At 42.8% G+C, this 12,948-nt stretch overlaps 1 long non-coding RNA gene across 1 annotated transcript in view; it reads left to right on the forward strand.

Annotated features, from left to right (window-relative positions):
• The first annotated feature begins 3,549 nt into the window (after nt 1-3,549).
• Nucleotides 3,550-12,948, forward strand: part of LOC134296460 (uncharacterized) — a 30,784-nt gene continuing 21,385 nt past the window's right edge. The window contains exon 1 of the long non-coding RNA XR_010003211.1: nt 3,550-3,695. This is a non-coding gene — a long non-coding RNA (uncharacterized LOC134296460). The remainder of the gene's footprint in view (nt 3,696-12,948) is intronic.

The following is a 12,948-nucleotide window of genomic DNA, read 5'->3' on the forward strand; positions in this document are numbered from 1 at the left end:
GCTACCTGTGGCAAAAGGTAAAAAATTCCATCCTGGGTTCTGGATTCTCAACACAAACTGGGCATCCAGTCCGAAAATAGGACAGTATCCTCCCCTGGCCTTACTGGATGACAAAGTTGGGTACATCAGCCTGGATCTAGATTGGTCCAGGACTGCCCTGCAGTTTAGCCAGGATTAATGAATGCATTTTGAGAGATTAACTCCCCAGCTTAAGAAGGAAGAAAGTGAACAAATGTCACACATGCTCAAGGGGATCTGTATCTTACATCCACTGGCAGTTTTCATTTATTCTGCAGCAATTTGCATTGGATTCCAGGCACAGCAGGCATGGAAATAAATTCTGCTGGGCCCTTCGTATCCACGGGGATTTGATTCCAGGACTATTCTGTGGAGGCCAAAATCTGTAAATGCTTAAACCCCTCATGCTGTGGCTTTTTCTGCACTGCCCTATATCCCAGGATCCGATCCCAGATTATCTGCATTGAACTGGATTACATAGGTCTACACTGCCAGATAACCTGGGATAAACACAGAGCCGGTCCAACAATGAGGCGAATTAAGCGGTCGCTTCGGGCGCCAAACATACGGGGGTGCAATCGAGATTGCTTTGTCTGTTGATTTGTTGTAAAACATGATGTTTTGGTGCTTAATTTGTAAAATCTTAATGTAATTTGATGTTTAATAGGCTTTTCCTTAATCCCTCCTTATTATCCAACATTTTCGCTTATCCAACGCTTTTATTTTTCCTTGATTGTTTTTTTTTTGGGGGGGGGGGGTAAAATTCTGTTTGCCTACACTTGAAAAATACCTAGGGCCGGCTCTGGATAAACAGATAATCTGGGATCGGATCCTGGGATATATAAGCAGTATATGTAACACAATTTTTGTTCCTGGGTTATAAATGTCATTTCTTAATGGGTTCTAGCATAAAAAATATGGAAAAAGTTGATTAAACTGCAAAACAGTTGTTTTGTGAGACATCCTGCAGCACATCTCCTCGAGTCTCAACCAATTCAACATAGTTTGTGGCAGCCACAAAAGTGAAGTTTCTGGAGTTAAACAACTAATTTCAAAGTAAGTAGAGCACATTTAAACAGGAAATAACACTTTCAAACCAGGAACAGAAAATGTTTTACATTTTGTTACATAGTGTTCTGGGCAATGGTGTAGTTGTAAAATGGCAAAATCAGAGTTTACTTTTGGGAATTTTTCTTGGGGGGGGGGGATTTTCAAGCTATAGTTCATAACTTTCCAAACTGTGTGTCGGGACACACTAGTATGTTGCCTGTAGTCCCTAGGTGTGTCTCCTGAAAATTGCTGCCCCCACAAACAAAGGCAGTGCCAAGGAGAGTGTGGAGGAGGAAGAAGGGATCCCCAAAGGGCATCTAGTCCAACCTGCTTCAACCAGGCAGGAAGACAGTCAAAGCCCTCCCAACAGACAGCCATCCAGCTTCATGTCAAAACATACAAAGAAATGATTTTTGGGTACTGTGCAATTATCCGGGTGGCATCCAAAAGTAGGTGCTAGACTGAGTACAGTAGTCCATTTTATGGCAAAGGGAGGAGGGTTTGAAGGAGTAAAACAATTTCCCTCTGTTTTTCTGTATTTCCCCCACCCATGTCACCATCGTGGAAACAGCCCTCATTTTGAAATGGGAAGTGGGGAGGGGAAATAATCAACAAAAATGGGGGAAACTCCCAACCCCACAAAATGGACTATATCCTATTGATGTTGAGCCACTAACCCCGTCCCTGTAGAAAACTATGAATTGGTGGAAGATCGGGAGAGGACCTGCAGTAGAGCCGGATCTGGGAGATACATTGTATTGAACCCCTTTTCTCCCTTGAACTGTAAAAATTCCCCCAATTAAAAGTATCCTTTAAAATGTATGCTTGCCTCTCTGTATCCTTCTTGATTCACTTTTTCTTCTTCCTCTCCACCGCTGCGGCCGGCTTCTGCCCCTACAAACCCCATCATCCCTGGCTGAGGTGCCCTGCCTAAACAAGCTCTCCTTTCCTCCCTTTCCCCCCCTTCCTTATCAAACCCCTTGCATGCACCCCAACCCCTGGGTCAACCCCAAAGTCCGGGCAATTGCTGCCCCTGGGATCTGCTGGTTAGCGAATACCAGGACCCTTATGTGTGTATGTTTAATATATTTGTATTTTCTAATTTCATATACAGTATAGTCTCGGTTATCTGACTTCCGCTCATCTGACACTCCATATTATCCGACAGGTCTTAGCGAGGAGGAGGGAGAGGGAAAAAGAGGGCAGGTGAGTAAGTAAGGGAGGGAGGGAGGCAGGCTGCAAAGGCGACAGCGGAGTTAGAAACAGGAGCATGGCCGCCTCTTCCAGGCTACTCTTTCTGCTGCTGCTGTCGCCTTTGCAGCCTACCCTCTTTCACTCACTTGCCCTCTTTTTCTCTCTCCCTCCTCCTCGCTAAGACCTTGCCAGTAAGTGAGAGAGGGAGGGAGGGCAGGCTACAAAAAATGACAGTGGCAGCAGAAGCCTGGAAGAGGCGGCTAGGCTCCTGCTTCTGCTGCCACTGCCACCTTTGCCACCCTCCCTCGCTTGCTCGCTCACTCACCGGGCTGGGTCTTAGCGGCAAAGGTGGTGGCAGCAATGGCAGCAGAACCAGAACCTGGCCCAGTGAGCAAGTGAGAGCAGGCGAGCGAGGGGAGGCCTATCCCTCCCTATTATCCAACTGTTATGTTTATCCGACATTCTGCTTGCCCATTTATGTTGGATAACAGACTCTACTGTATAACTCTTTCAAGTATGAAGCCACCTTGGTAACTTTTCATCTGCACACCGTGACCCAGATTTCTTCCTGTGTTCTCTGGGTCATCACTCCAACAATGGACTCAAACAACCAGCATCTCCAAGATCAATAGAACTGGCTGAGCAAGGGATTACCAGACCCTGAATTGAGACAACCTTTTGTGCCAGCCACATGGACAAAGAACTCACAATCGCCCAGGGATCTTCTGTGGAATTTGAGGAAGCTCTGCTACTGCTCTTCCTGATTGCCATACTCCTTTCCCAAGAATGGATAATCTAATCCAGTGGTTCTCAATCTGTGGGGTCCCAAGTGTTTTGGCCTACAACTCCCAGAAATCTCAGCTAGTTTACCAGCTGTTAGGATTTCTGGGAGTTGAAGGACAAAACATCTGGGGACCCATAGGTTGAGAACCACTGATCAAATTCCATCATCCTGGACAATATACTGAGATGGAACACAATGGACACTAGCGCCAGGGGCACTAGACTCAATTGTTTAGGACTCACAGGACCATTACACAATTAAACCCATGGAGCCTGAGGGCCCCTCTTTGTCTCGAGGTTGAGACATGGTAATCCATTCATAAAACTATGTCTCCTTTTGTTCCACTGGTCACCCAATCCCCTGTCAGCCACTGGAGAGCAGGAATATACACTGGAAGCGGGGAACACTCTCTGATTGGCTGCCGGAGGCTGCCACGCCTCCACATGGAGGGAACCCGCCCAGCTGCTTGTGACATCATAGTCGGCCCTGCCAATCAGTGTAACGTTAGTCCCTGCTAGGCGGGCGAGCGAAACACACATGACTGTACTATATAAAAATGTATGTTTGATGCTTGCAAATCATGTCAGCTTTGGGTGGCTTACAGCTGGCTGTCATCCTTTCTTGCCGGATCAAATGAATTTCTCAACTGGTGAGATTTCTTTGATTGGGGAACATTGGGTTTTAGCTTTTCATCTTTCCAGGCACTGACTCTCAGTGGCTCACTACCTGGTCTCGTTATCCGCTTATCGGATCTCACTATCTGCAAATCGCTCTAAATTGCTCAATTTCACTATCTCTAGCACCCTCTTCTGGCCTTCACCCAAATAATGGAACACTAATATGGATAAGTTTCTAATTAAGAAAAAAAATCTATTGACTATGGGCCCTTTCACACAGCCCTGAATATCAGAATATCAAGGCAGAAATTCCCACAATATCTGCTTTGAACTGAGTTATCTGAGTCCACACTCAGATAATGTGGAATTTTCTGCCTTGATATTCTGGGATATAGGGCTGTGTGGAAGGGCCCTATGTTTGTGAGGAATCCCATGGAGAGGCTATAGAGGAAATGAAACAAGAATCAACTGTAGCACCTAAGAATTGTTAAATAAAATATTCCAAACTTCATTTAAAGAGTAAATATTATATTAACCCCCCCTCTCTACACACACACACACACACACACACACACACACAACTATATATTATATATATTGTAATTGTATGAAACTCTTATAAGGGATTGATTTCCTGTTGTTTTGAACTTCAACTCCCACAAATCCCAGCTAGCTTACTGGCTGTAAGGAATTGTGAGAGCTGAAGTCCGAAACACCTGGAGGGCCAAAGTTTGGCCATGCTTGGTTTAACCTTTGGCTTTCTAGTAAAATTGAATTACCATGTCATGAAAAGATGCATGTCTAAAGTGTGGCAGCAACACAAAAAGTTTGGAGAGCTCCACGAATGCCGCCTCCACGAATACTGAACTGGCTGTATTATTTTACAAAAACATCCTTGTAGAGATGTGCAAACTTTGGCCCTCCAGGTGTTTTGGACTTCAACTCTCACAATGTCAGCCCATTTACCATCGTAGGCCACATAATCCAACCCACACAACTCTGTTGAACTTTAGTTGGCTTTTGAAAATTACTGTGACCATTTATTTAGGTTTAATGTCACTATATAATTCTTGTCTGATTCTGTCTTATATTGGTTTAGGTTACTGATGTTATACTCAATTCACTGATATTAGGTTTAATTTGATGTTAGGTTTTTAATGCTGAATTCATACGTGGGGTCTTGTTGGGATTTTATGCCAATATTTATCTCTTTTCTGAAGGCATTGAATGTATGCTGTTGTTTGTTGGAATCCGCCCTAAGTCCCTTTGGGGAGATAGGGCAAAATAGAAATAAAGTTTATTATTATTATTATTATTATTTTATTATGACACAGCAAACAAGATAGATATGCTGAATTTCATATCACAAAATCACAAGTCGAACACTTCCCAAGTGTCTAGGACTGTGTGATGTATTTTCGGATGATGCGTGCAGATCCCAGTAGGGTGGCCTTTTGCAGCTGGCAGATCGTAATTTTGTCAATGTCTATTGTTTCCAAATGCCAGCTGAGATCTTTTGGCACGGCACCCAGTGTGCCGATCACCACCGGGAACACCTGCACTGGTTTCTGCCAGAGTCTTTGAAGTTCAATCTTGAGGTCCTGATAGCGGCTGACTTTTTCCTGTTGTTTTTCGTCAATGCGACTGACACCTGGGATGGCGACATCAATGATCCAAACCTTGTTCTTCTCCACAACTGTGATGTCTGGTGTGTTGTGTTCCAGAACTTTGTCAGTCTGGATTCGGAAGTCCCACAGTATTTTTGCATGCTCATTTTCCATTACTTTTGCAGGTTTGTGATCCCACCAGTTCTTTGCTGCTGGAAGGTGGTACTTGAGGCATAAGTTCCAATGAATCATTTGGGCCACATAGTTGTGCCTCTGTTTGTAGTCTGTCTGTGCGATTTTCTTACAGCAGCTGAGGATATGATCAATGGTTTCGTCGGTTTCCTTGCACAGTCTGCATTTTGGGTCATCAGCTGATTTTTCGATCTTGGCCTTAATTGCATTTGTTCTGATGGCTTGCTCCTGGGTTGTTGTTGTTGTTGTTGTTGTTGTTATTATTATTATTATTATTATTATTATTATTATTATTATTATTATTATTATTGTATGACACAGCAAACAAGATAGATATGCTGGATTTCGTATTACAAAATCACAAGTCGAACACTTCCCAAGTGTCTAGGACTGCGTGATGTATTTTCGGTTGATGCGCGCAGATCCCAGTAGGGTGGCCCTTTGCAGTTGGCAGGTCGTGATTTTGTCAATGTCTATTGTTTCCAAATACCGGCTGAGATCTTTTGGCAGAGCACCCAATTTGCCCATCACCACCGGGACCACCTGCACTGGTTTCTGCCAGAGTCTTTGAAGTTCAATCTTGAGGTCCTGATAGCGGCTGCGTTTTTCCTGTTGTTTTTCGTCAATGCAACTGTCACCTGGGATGGCGACATCAATGATCCAAACCTTTTTCTTTTCCACAACTGTGATGTCTGGTGTGTTGTGTTCCAGAACTTTGTCAGTCTGGATTCGGAAGTCCCACAGTATCTTTGTGTGCTCATTTTCCAGTACTTTTGCAGGTTTGTGATCCCACCAGTTCTTTACTGCAGGGAGGTGGTACTTGAGGCATAAGTTCCAATGAATCATTTGGGCCACAGAGTTGTGCCTCTGTAGTCTGTCTGTGCGGTTTCGTCGGTTTCTTTGCACAGTCTGCATTTTGGATCATCAGCTGATTTTTTGATATTATTATTATTATTATTATTATTATTATTATTATTATTATTATTTCCCAGTCTTAAGTCATGAGTGTTAGCAATCCCCCAACCCCTAGCACAGCCAATTGTAACAAGCGATGGGATTTGGGTCAAATGCTAGTTGTGGTCCAATGTTTGGGAAAGTGTGGGAATCATTTATTTATTATCATCTCTACTACTAGATCCCCTTTCCTCCAAAATGCTCCAGGCAGTGGTGCCCTGTTTCTCACCCTGACCTTACAACAAGATGGGTAGCACCATTACACCTTAAGCTTTAAACATGTTTACTCGGAAGTAAGATCCAATTAGTTTAATGGGATGTACTCCAAAAATAGCGTGCACAGCTGGGATAGGAATTACGTGTGTCTTCAGATATTGTTGGATTGGAACTCCCATCAGCCCTAGCTAGCACATTCAATAGTGAGGAGTGATGTGAGTTGCAGTTGGCAACTTTGGGAGGAGTACACAATTTCCCATCATGGCACAAGGAGTTAGTAGGTTTTCTGGGATGAACACAAAAACTAAAACATGAGGTTCCCAGCTCTGAAATAAGGCAACTGGACTTAATCTGTTATTCCTGAAGGAGGGGCTTTTGCGCTCCTGGGCTTTCCTTCTCCCTTACTGTTTGGCCTAGTTGTGTGCAATGCTTTATCCTTAGAGGCAACAGTCTCACAAAACACATTTTTGTTTTCTCTAGCTGGATGAATTAGCTGGCTTCATGGGATGCTGTTCAGAAGGTATCAATTACCAGGACTCCAGGGTTGCTATTATCCATTATTACCCTATTATATGCTGGCATTCATTGAAAGCTTAAATGCTCCCTGGGAGGAAAGGAAAATGAGAAGCCAAGGGGGCTTCCTTTCAGAGCACGAAGCAGATGGGTTATCCAGAGCTTGGAAAAGTTACTTTTTCGGACCACAACTACCATTTTGGGAGATGTAGCCCGCAAAGTAACTCCCAGTGATAGAACTAGCCCTCAAACTCCACAGATTCTGCATTCAAGAACTGCACCATCTAAAACATTTCAAAAGAGAAACCTCGATTTTGCTGTTGTATATTAGGGACAACATTTTACAATGATGTTGAATGTGATGGGACCTGAATGTGCACATATTTGGTATCCATAGAGGGTCCTGGAACCAAACCCCAATGGATAATGAAGGCCTACTTTTCTGTTTAAAATACTTGCAAGACCCCAAAACCTTTAGTTTTCTGGGTATTACTGAAATTCTACCTATGCTGGTATTTGGGGCCATGGTGTTGCAGCAGATTAAATCACTAAGCTGCAGAATTTGCTGACTGGGAGGTCGGCAGTTCGAATCCACGGGATGGGGTGAGCTCCTGTTGTTAGCCCCAGCTTCTGTCAACCTAGCAGTTCAAAAACATGCAAATGTGAGTAGACCAATAGATATTGCTTCAGTGGGAAGGTAACAGCACTCCATGCAGTCATGCCGGCCACATGACCTAGGGGCGGCTACAGACAATGCTGACTCTTTGTCTTAGAAATGGAGATGAGCATCCCCGCCCAGAGTCGGACTCGGCTAGACTTACTACCTCATCACACTAGAGCATGAATCCATTTAAAATCCGGTTGCTGCCTACTGTAGAAATCTGGGGTTTGTAGAAGGGCGAAGGGGCCTTTAAACTGTTCAGCCAGGCAAGACCTGGGCCTCACTAAACTACAAAGCCCAGAATTCTGCAGGAGGTAGCAACTGGATTTAAAGTGGATCCGTGCTCTAGTGTGATGAGGCACTTAATGTCAAGGGAAAACCTTTACCTTTTTACCTATGCTATCAAGTCACTGTTTATACTGTTATACTGTTAGTGGGCCAAAATTGCTAGTTTTTCTTTATGTAGAAATAAATGTCTACGGTAAAGGTAAAGGTTTTCCCCTGACATTAAGTCCAGTTGTGTCTGACTCTGGGGGTTGGTGCTCATCTCCATTTCTAAACCGAAGAGCCGGCGTTGTCCGTAGACGCCTCCAGGGTCATGTGGCCAGCATGGCTGCATGGAGTGCCATTACCTTCCTGGCAGAGCGGTACCTATTGATCTACTCACATTTGCATGTTTCAAACTGCTAGGTTGGCAGAAGCTGGGGCTAACAGCGAGCGCTCACTCCCTTATAGAATCAGAGACATGGAGCAAAATGTACCTGATTTCCTTTATCACCAACTAAGAAGACAAAGACGTATTACAATTGCATTACCTTTTAGCTGGCTTTCAACAGTCATAACGTGAGTGCAGTTTGTTTTTTGGTGCAACTAGTGTTTTACTACGATTTTTGGCAGAGCACTGTGTTTTAATTAGGGATACCAAATCCTGCTTTCAGCTCTGGATGGGTCTCCAATTTTATTGAGACTCCTGTGACTGAGAGAAACTCTTGCTGAGGGAAGATCGGAAGGAAAATGAGTCAAGTGAACCAGAGATGGGGCCATGTTAGTCATTGTATTAAGTACTTTGTACTATTTTAGGTCTAAGCCCAAATGAAGTCATCTCCTAGGGCTAAATGACTGGAATTTCCGAGCATGGAAAAGAATGTCCATCTAGCTCTACTTCTTTCTGGTGACAGAATATTTCTCAGATAAATAAATATGCACTGTATTTGTCAAGATTTGTGATTATAGCAAGTGTAAATCCATAAAAGATTACATGCAATTGTTTCACAACAACACTGTGATGTAGGCCACTATATTTAACACATTTTTGCAAGTGGATAGTATGCATTACAAACTCTGATGTTATAATCTATTACAAGTAGGAAATGGTCTTGATAATAAGTCATATAAGAAACCTGAAACACAGGGATGAGAATCCAATATATCAACAATATCTGGAAGGCCTAATGATTTCCACCCATACTCTGATGAAAGCTTTAAGACTATCCCTTTCTTGCTCTCCATGGGCCAAATACCGCTAAGTAAGGTTCGCATTACAATGTGATGTTTTGCTGCATTTGAAAAGCATGTCTTGTTTTTCAAATGCAGTAGAACAATTGAACAACTGATAATTCAAAAGGACTCATTTCATAAACAAGAGTCCAGATCACATGGTCATGTTGAAAGCAAACAAAGCATCCCACCAGCTGCAGCAATGGTAAATCTATTCAATGTGACATTTCTACCAGCCCCTCAATAGCCCCAAAAGTAAGAAGTCATTTGAAGTGGTTTTGATCACTATGTTGACCTGATCATAGGGATTTCATGAAAAATTTATTCTGAAGAGGTTTCCTTTGACTACCTGTGAGATATGAGGAATGTGATTGCTCAGCGTCACCCAGTGGGCTTCCATGGCCAAAGAGGGATTTGAACCATGATCATCCAAATCCTGGAAAATAAATCACTATGAACAGATGGCATACCAAAAGAAGTGATCCAAGCAACAGAGATCATACACTTATAGCCTATATTTTTTTTATAAATATGGAAAACAAAATAACTGCTCATAGATTGGAAACACTCAATATACATTCCAATCCTCCAGGAAGGGGTCACCAGCGATTACATTAACCGAAGGGCCTTTGCATTCATTTCCCATAGAAGCAATGTAATGCTGTAAATTCTACAACAGGTTCTTAGTATGTATTGAGTGAGAAATGCCAAATGTCCAAGCCGGGTTTAGGAAAGAAAGAGGCACTAAGGATCATATTGCAAATGTACATTGGATAATGCAGCATGCCATAGAATTGCAAAAGAAAATCAGCCTGTGTTTTATAGATTATACAAAGCCTTTGACTTTGAAAAACTATAGATTGCTCTGAAAGAATTGGCTGTGCTACAACATTTGACCATCCCATTGCGTACCCTGTACACAGGCCAAAAGGCCTAAGATGAAGACTAAGATTTGGGCAGATAGCTATGACAGAACTAGACATGATTCTCAAGATATATCAATGAAAATTGAAATCACGCACATCAATAGCATGCATATCCAATTTGTAGGTATAGCTGTAGAAGTTGGGCAATGAAGGAAGCTTTTAGGAAAAGAATAAATTCATTTGAAATGTGATGCTGAAGGCAAGTTTTGTGGATTCTCTGGACTGCCAAAAAAGACAAACAAATGGGCCCTAGAACAAATCAAGCCTGAACTCTCCCTAGAAACCAAGATTTTTTTGTGTGTCAGGAGTGACTTGAGAAATTGCAAATCGCTTCTGGTGTGAGAGAATTGGCAGTCTGCAAGGACGTTGCCCAGGGGATGTCTGGATGTTTTACCATCTTGTGGGAGGTTTCTCCCTTGTTCCCTGCATGGGAAGCTGGAGCTGACAGATGGGATCTCAACCCGCTCCTTTCGGTCAGCAGTCCTGCTGGCTTAAGGGTTCAACCCACTGCACCACCAGGGCCTCCTGGAAACCAAGATGACTAAGTGGAGACTGTCACACATTGGCCATAGCATGAGAGGACATGATTCAGTAGAACAGGCAATAATGCTTAGTAATATATAAGGCAGCAGGAAATGCTTGATAAGGTAAAAGGCACTAAGAAAGAGAAAGTACAACAGGATATACTCAAGTCACAGAAGCTAAGTCTGCAAGACATGAGCTATTGATGATAAGGTGTTTTGGAAGTCTCTCATTAATAAGTAAAGGTTTCCCCTGATGTTCAGTCATGTCTGATTCTGGGGGTTGGTGCTCATCTCCATTTCTAAACCAAAGATCCGGCGTTGTCTGTAGACACCTCCAAGGTCATGTGGCCGGCATGACTGCATGGCTGCCACTAACAAGGGAAATGCTTCCTTGAAGAAGAAAAAATAGTCGGTGTCTTACTCTTATTTCTTCCATTAAAACAAAGTTTTTCTTACAGCAATTCCTAGCTTGTAGTCACAAGAAAAATAGAGAGTGGGTTGAATGCTGAGAGATCATCCTTTGTTTGGCTAATGGTTTTGTAAATACTTGAGCAATGTACCATTGCTAATGGCAGAAAATATTCTACTGATAGCTGGGAATCTCCCATTCCTGATTGCCAGAAAATTTATTTATTTATTTATTTATTTATTTACAGTATTTATATTCCGCCCTTCTCACCCCGAAGGGGACTCAGGGCGGATTACAATGAACACATATATGGCAAACATTCAATGCCAACAGACAAACAACATATATAGACAGACACAGAGGCATTTAACATTTTTTTTCCAGTTTCACGATTCCGGCCACAGGGGGAGCTGTTGCTTCACTGTCCACTAGTGGCTGTACTTCCTCATTCCTTTCCTCGTATTTTGCTGGCAGTTTTATGATGTTGTAAATTAGTTAAATTAGCCTCCCGCATAAAGCGTACCTAAATTTCCCTAATTGACAGATGCAACTGTCTTTCGGGGCTGCATAGGTCAACAGCAAGCCGGGCTGTTTAATGGCCGGAGGCTTAACCTGACCCGGGCTTCGAACTCATGACCTCTCGGTCAGTAGTGATTTATTGCAGATGGTTACTAGCCAGCTGCGCCACAGCCCGGCCCACATACTTACCTCACCTGCTCTCTCTTTTAAACCTTCCCAGGGCCCTATATCCTGGAACATCAAGGTAGAAAATCCCACAATATCTGCTTTGAACTGAGATATCTGAGCCCACACTGTCATATAACCCAGTTCAAAGCAGAAAATGTGGGATTTTATTCAGCTGTGTGGAAGGGGCTCCAGGCCACATCTCCCAGAATACAGTATTCTAGTGCAGGGATTAGAATCAGCAGGCCCTGTATTTAGTAAGGCATTCTGGGAGAGCCAGTCCAACATCAAATGGAAGGCTACAGATGTTCACATCTGGTCAAATGTCACACAGAACCTAAACCTCCTGTAGGATGAATCAGTTCATGCTGCAGGTTGAACTGAGAATCCAGCAGATAGTTGGGACTTAACACAGATCACGCAATATTGGTGAGTATAGTTGATTTTTCTGAGTCAGCAAGTTTTCTACATTCTGTAGGAGTGTCTCTTTGCTGACTTAAATGTTCTGCCTTTATATTTGCAAGTCAATTGAATTTTATTAAGACACCCTGACTCTCCAGGTGTTCTTCATCCACAGAAATGGGGAGCCCTGGTATTTCTCAACACTCAAGAGAATATAGGTATACCTCAGTCAGAGAAATAGCTGTGTTCCTGGAAATTTCTTTCTTAATTGAACATATCCTACCAGAGACTCGGGGCCCTTCCACACAGCACTATATTCCAGAATATTAAGGTAGAAAATCCCACAATATCTGCTTTGAACTAAGTTATCTGAATTTGTCTGTATATGTCGTGTGTCTAATGGCACTGAATGTTTGCCATGTATATGCATATTGTAATCCACCTTGAGTGAGAAGGGCAGAATATAAATAGTGTAAATAAATAAATGTAAATAATGTGAGATTTTCTGCCTTCATATTCTGGGATATAGGGCTGTGTGGAAGGGCTCAGAGATGATACACAAAGAATAGAGATAGATTCCTATGTGATACACACACAAAATAGCAGTTCAACATGTTTTGTTCAAAACCTGGTAAGGTAGACGACAATACAAAAAAGAAGATGGCATTCCAGATAGAGTCAATCAAGGAAGCCACGGATG

Source organism: Anolis carolinensis, chromosome 2 (assembly GCF_035594765.1).
Source record: "Anolis carolinensis isolate JA03-04 chromosome 2, rAnoCar3.1.pri, whole genome shotgun sequence".
In the NCBI taxonomy this organism is placed as follows: Eukaryota; Metazoa; Chordata; class Lepidosauria; order Squamata; family Dactyloidae; genus Anolis; species Anolis carolinensis.